The 6,846-nt window shown below is 40.5% G+C and overlaps 1 non-coding gene across 1 annotated transcript; it reads right to left on the bottom strand.

Annotated features, from left to right (window-relative positions):
* Window positions 1-768: 768 nt before the first annotated feature.
* Trnaa-ugc (transfer RNA alanine (anticodon UGC)) lies at window positions 769-842 on the bottom strand. The gene has a single exon. It is a non-coding gene; the product is annotated as a tRNA-Ala (tRNA).
* Window positions 843-6,846: the final 6,004 nt, after the last annotated feature.

The following is a 6,846-nucleotide window of genomic DNA, read 5'->3' as shown; positions in this document are numbered from 1 at the left end:
TCACTGTCCCCAGGGGATGTAGGAGAAGCATGTCACTCCAGACTTTCAGGAACCAGAGATTGCACCAGCAATGTCCTGTGCTGTCTAAAATGCTCTTGACCCTTGCATAAGTCAGGACCTGGAAAAGAACCCCAATAATGGCCAAGACTGAACTTCCTCCCCAGAGGGAAAGTAATCTCAGAAACAGATGAATTATTTGAGAAACATAAAAATTCAACATTTCTTAGAATCTGCATGCTATTGTATATTAAAAGTCACTCCATAAGGACTGAAACCTGTTAGGTTGAATTAAACAGCTGGGAGGTCATAGGTGGTTTCAGTAGGGTGTGGGGTATGATCTAGATTGTATGGAATGAGGAATGAGTGGGAGATGAGGAAGTGCAGGAAATACATGTAGACTCCTATTTCAAGAAACTTGGCAATGGATGGATGGTGTAGTGGAGGCTTCGGCTGGGGCTTCTTACAGAGCCTTGCAACATGTGTCTCTGATGGCTATTGTTCTCCTGGTCTGACTTTTTTGAACATCTTTTTGTTCCTTTGGATTTATAAAGGTAACTGTAAGGTAGATAAGCTGCTGCCACAGATGAATCCCCAGATCTCCATGGTTTCAACACCACATGAAAAAGCTTCATTTCTCATGAAGTAAAATGCAAGTGGGACTTCCTACTCAGTGATCATGCTTACTAGGAGAGATGCAGGGGTCCAAGCCTTTCCATCCATGACGTCTCCCATACTTGGTTGCTGTTTTTTTTTTTTTTTTTTTTTTTTTTGTGGTGCTGGGGATTGAACCCAGGGCCTTGTGCTTGCAAGGCAAGCACTCTACCAACTGAGCTACAACCCCAGCCCCTTGGTTGCTGTTTTTTAAAATAGTTTTTTGGATGTTAATAGACCTTTATGTTATTCATTAATTTATATGCCGTGCTAAGGATCGAACCCAGCGCCTCACATAAGCTAGGCAAGTGCTCCACCACTGAGCCACAACCCCAGCCCCTTGGCTGCTATTTTAGTCAGCTGTTTTCACTGCCGTGATGAAAGTACCCAACCAGAACTGCAGAGGAGGAAAGGTCTATTTAGAGACTCATGGTTTCAGGGGTCTCAATTCATAGACAGCAGGCTCTATTCCTTGGGGCTCAAGGTGAGGTAAGACCTCATGGCGGAAGAGTGCGGCAGAGGAAACCAGCTCACATCATGATCAGGAAGAAGAGAGAGAGAGAGAGAGAGAGAGAGAGAGATTTCATTTGCCAAACCCCCCAGTGCCCTCCTCCTCCAGTTCACCCTACCAGTCTTCCGTTACCACTCAGTTAATCCCGTCAGGTGATTAATTCACTGCTTGGGTTAAGGCTGTCACAACCCAATCATTTCCCTTCTGAATCCTCTTGCATTGTCTCACGCATGAGTTTTTGGGGGACACCTCACATCCAAACCATAACAGCTGCCAAAGTTGCTCTGGAGAGTTACAGAGGTGTGAGAGATATGTATGGGCTGGGGCTGGAAGTGGTGACCATCACTTTGAACAGAACTTGGTTACATGACCACACATAACTGCAAAGGGCTGGAAATGTAGTGCAGCCGTGTGCCCAAGGGGACAGGAAATGGGTTTGGAGAATGAATAGCTAGTCTTGGCCACATTATTCTACCCACTTGCTATAGCAACCCAGTTGCTCAGGACCCCACCCTTGGTTTGGACTGGTGTCTTGATTGTGTTACTGCTCAGCTTCCTCTTCTAACAATTTCCTGCTTGATACATTCAACTCGGGGTTTTTTGTAGAGACTGCGGGGCATAATCCCTGCTTATGAAACAGATCACAACCCACTGAATTCTTAGTTGGGCACCACCAGAGGAGAGGGCTTAGGAGGTTAGGCAGATGGCAGGTAGTGAGACTGGTCTCCCATGAATCATTTTCCTTTTTAACTCTTCCCTTATAGTTCTTCACTATGATAACCCTTGTCACCATGATGGCCCTGGGACATTTTCTGTTAATAATCTACAACCAATGCAAACAAAACATCTTTTCACACAGCAGAGAAAGAATAGCACTAAAAATAAATGATCAAGCTATAAAGGAGAACAAGTGGAAATTAACAGAGGTGTCATGTGTAAACCAGAGACCACAGGACTACTCCCTACCTGCTGTCTCTTTTTCAAGTGCTGCCCTTTGTGACCAGCATATGAACTATTGAGTTTGGCCTGACTTGAGACACTGTTCTGGACTTTGATATCTGACCTTGGGTTTCAGTGTTGAATCAGCTTGGCTTACTGAGGAACCATTGGGTTGGCTTTGGTGTCCTGTGTTTTGGAATGCACAGATTGACCCTGGGCCTTGGTGTTTCTGAGTGCATATCTGATTATAATGGTTTCAATCTGGACCATTCTTCTGGCTTTACACACTGAGCCTGCCCCACAGCTAGACTTAACAGGATCTTCAATCCTGCTCGTCCTATTTCCAGCTCACTGTTTTGATAGGTGTCTATGCCACAGCAAGACCTACCCCCCAGTGCCCTCTCTTGTACTTTTAGTTCCCTGGAGACCAGGTTCTTTCTTGGGTAATTACTAGACCAGTGACTGACCTCATGCTTCAGATGAGCTTAGTTTCTCCAATACAAGAGTATGGAATTATGCAACCTTTTCATAGCACACAAAAGTTGTGCTTACCCCCTCAAAAAAATCATGCTTAACCTAAGATTTAGCAAGTCCTCAAGAGACCCAGAAAAGACCAAGGAAAATGTCTTAATAAAAAGGAGAATTGAATAATATTTGACGGTTCAAGGACAATGGTTTTTTGGATGAAATGTTTGTGTTCCTGCCCAAATCGATAGATTGAAACTCTAACCCCCAAGGTGATAGCATTGGGAAATGAGAACTTAGGGAGGCAATTAGGCCACCAGCCTATGGGCCACCAGCCCTCATGAATGGAAAGTTGGAGAGTTCTTTCTACTCTTTTTTCCATGGGAGGACACAGCAAGAAGCAGCTGTTTGCAACCTGGAAGAGTATCTTCACCAGAACCCAGTGATACTAGCACCCTGATCTTGTTTCCAGACTCCATACTGTGAGAAATAAATTCCAGGTGTTTATGTGTCATCCAGTCCTTGGTGGCTTGTTATCTCAGCCCAAACTGACTAGGAGTGTGGATTCTTAATGTACACCAATATCATCAGTCAAATTGCCTCTGGTTCAGCTCTCATAGATTCTTGCTTGGACCCTAAAAAGAAGGAACCCCAATTAAAAGCAACAATAAAAGAAAGGTTTTACAATATCTCCATGGTCCTTGAGAACCTAGGTGACATTCAAGGGGCAGAATGACCCCAGGAAGTTGGTCCAGGAAGTGAGACACCAGGAGGAGGATGGTGGGTATCAGGCTGGAGCTGAAAGACAGTTGGAGGTACAATTTCAGGAGGGCTAGAGGTTCTAAAATTCTGAGTGATGTAGCTTGTGGAAATAAAAGGTGCTTGTGCTGGTACACACAGGCACACATTCACACTCACACACAGGATTTTGGTTTGGTTTGGTTGAGGAATGGGGCAGCAGAATGTTGTTCTAGAAGATTTTTTTCTCAGCACTAGCTAAGCCAGAACAGAATTCTGAAGTATCATCAGAAGATTTCATCTTAGTTTAAGCAAGATGACAATTAACAGTAAATAGACAATTTGAATTAGAACATGACCAAGGTGTGAGATTTTCTTGCTGAAAATAGTTTTCTATGAAAAAAAATGTTGTAAGTGATCCAAATGTATATAATAGGCTTTTTAACTTCTGACTGGGAAGGGGGAAAGAGAGAGAGAGAGAAAGAAAGAGTTCCATTAAAAAATCCCAAGGTGGGGCTGGGGTTGTGGCTCAGTGGTAGAACGCTTGCCTAGCACATGCAAGGCATTTGGTTCGCTCCTCAGTACCACATAAAAATAAATAAATAAAATAAAAGTATTGTGTCTATCTACATCTGAAAAAAAAAATCCCAAAGTAGAGCACTTGCTTAGCATGCACAGGTCCTTGGTTTGATACCCTGCACTTGAAAAAAAAAAAAAAAGAATTAAGATAATGTCTATATAAGTTTAAAAAAACCCAACTTATATGTAGGAATTTATAATGAAAAGTGAATTCTCTAATCTGTTTCTCTTCTTGCTTTTGCTCTTCTGGAGTCAAGCATCTTTGACCATTCCTGGTGTTTTTTCCACATAGTTCTAAATGATTATTTCTTGATTTATCAGCATCGGACACTGGGCATTGACTTCCTTATGTAATAGCAAAGTGTTTAATTTAAGAATATCATCTGCTCCCCTTCCTCTTTCTTGTGTAAAGAAAAATCCTCAGTTCCTCCCTTTATTCTCATTTCCAAATGAAAAACAAAAAGATACTAAAACCTCCATTTTTTTGTTTCATAGAAAGAATCTTCCAGTTACTTACTGTGGCAGATGAAAACAGCACCTCTCCTTTTTTCTTTAGAATGCATTACCCCTTTCTCCTTTCTAGCTCTGTCAGCTGCATTCTTATTCTTCCATAGTGAACGCTAATATTTAAATTCTGGTTATGTTAACTATAGTTAACTGCTTTATGATTTGTCCATAGATTGATTATAAAAGCTGATAATCAATATGCAGTAAAAATTTTTGCTGGTCAGTACTTTATTGTTTCTCCTATATTTGTGGTATTTGCAACCAAATCCTAGTTCTTCTACTGGGGGGAACATTCTGAGGGGCATCTGACCTAGGCAGCACCAATCTCGTGCAGAATTATGATGTTTTACTTTGGGAGTAACTAATGCAAAGAATCGGAGACGTTGAGAATTTCCAGGGCAGCCGAGGTGGTAGCAATGACATCCAGTTTGGGAACAGGGAGGGGCCTGGTGATGCCAGTAGTGGCAGCCAGTGTGCAATGTCAGGGGTTGTGTAGCTTGAACTACGCCATCTACTTCTGGCAACTGTGGTGTCCACCCTGGACAGCCTTAGTATGGCGTCTTCAGTGACTTTTAGTACATTCATTTTCTGTTCAAACCAGTGAGAGTTGATTTTTGTTTTCCCAATTAAGTCTTGTTGAAGAATCGTATTATTATGGTTGTGTAAGTTTCATTCACTTTCCTAAGAAAGAGCAAATGGGAAAAAAATTCTTTATTCTGACCCTATATTTGATTGATAGTTTCACTATGTATAGAATTCTAGAAAGTGATGGCTACTCACAAACCCATGTTCTTCTTTTCCTATGCTCACAGTTAAACTCTATTTCCCAGCCTCCTGTCCAGTAAGGAATGGCTGTGTGACTGAATTCCTGTCAATGAAATATGGCAAAAACCACTTCCAGGCCTGGTTGACAAAAACCTCCTACAGAGAACTCTCCATTTTCTCCAGCCCACCACCAGGCTTGTTGTAGAAGACCATGGTAAACCTGAAGCTCCCTGTAAAAGGCAGGATCCCAAAATGATAAGCCTACGTACTTTCCCAGCAGTCCTTCAGTTTTGACCTTTTGGATTTTCAAATAAGAAACAAATCCCAAAATTTTCAAAGCAAACAGCATGGTACAATCATAGGTCATTCCCAACCCACAAAGAAAAGTAGAAATCTTCCCAAAGAATGAAAAAGTCTGTTAGGCACAAAAAGTGTTGATAAACTTCCTAATCACATTGGAGGAGACCTAGAAGTTAGTACCAGAAGCTGGAACATTCACAAGTATGTGAAAATCAAACAGCACAATCTTGAACAAAGAGTGGGTTAAAAAAGAAATCACAAAAAAATTAGAAAATATCTTGAGACAAATGAAAAACACCTTCAGCAGAACTAAGATTATGGGATGCTGCAAAGTCATACTAAGAAGGCAACTTATAACTGTAAACTACATTTAAAAAAATAATGATCTCATGCCAATCACTTAACTTTATACCTAAAGGAACTAGAAAAAGAAAAACAAACTAAACTCAAAGCTAGCAGAAGGAAAGAAAGAATAAGGATGAGAGCAGAGGTAGAGAATAAAGAACACTCCATCTCATCCCATGGGATTGTATCACCATAAGATATTCTGAGAGAGACTTCATCCACAGACCTTACACTATTGTGTATTGTTATAATTCTATTCTATTACTAGTTGTTGTTAATCTCTTTTGTGTCTAATTTATAAATTAAACATCTTCATGGGTATGCATGGAAAAAAACAGTATATATGGGGTTTAATACCATCTACGGTTTCAAGCATCCACGAAGGGTCTTGGAATGTGTCCTTTGTGGAGAAGGGCGGTCTATTGTAACTAATAAAAAAATTGAGTCAATAGTCAAAAATACCAAGACCATTCAACAGGGAAAGGACAATCTTTTCAACAAATTGTGCTGGTAAAACTAGAAACAGAAAGTGGGATGGTGGCTGCCAAGGGCTGGCTGAGAGGAAATGGCGAGTTGTTTGAAGGGTATAAAATTTCAATTTTGCAAAATGAAAAGGTTTCTGAAGATTGGTTGCAGAACAAGTTGAAGTATATGAGAGAATCATATACTTTAAAATGGTTAAGATGGTGAAGTATACACTATACAATTAGTGGTCACTCTACATTTCCTTACATATGTCAAATCTGTGGATTTGCCTATTCTGAATATTTCATATAAATGAAACTGTATTGGATGTGATCTTTTGTGTTTGGCTTCTTTAATTAGCATCCTGGTTTAGATTCATCCATGTTGAGCATATATGAGTACTTCATTCTCTTTTATGCTTAAATATTCCATTGTATGGATATATCAAATCTTGTTTCTTGATTCATCAGTTGATGGACATTTGGGTTGTTTCCAGGTTTGGGCTATAATTAATAATGCTGTGGTACATAGTCATGTACAAATATTTGTGTGGACACTTGCTCTCTGTTCTTTTGGGCAAA

The sequence above is a fragment of the Sciurus carolinensis genome, chromosome 12 (genome assembly GCF_902686445.1).
Source record: "Sciurus carolinensis chromosome 12, mSciCar1.2, whole genome shotgun sequence".
In the NCBI taxonomy this organism is placed as follows: domain Eukaryota; kingdom Metazoa; phylum Chordata; class Mammalia; order Rodentia; family Sciuridae; genus Sciurus; species Sciurus carolinensis.
Note: the sequence above shows the minus strand (reverse complement) of the source record. Positions and strands in the feature narration are given on the sequence as shown.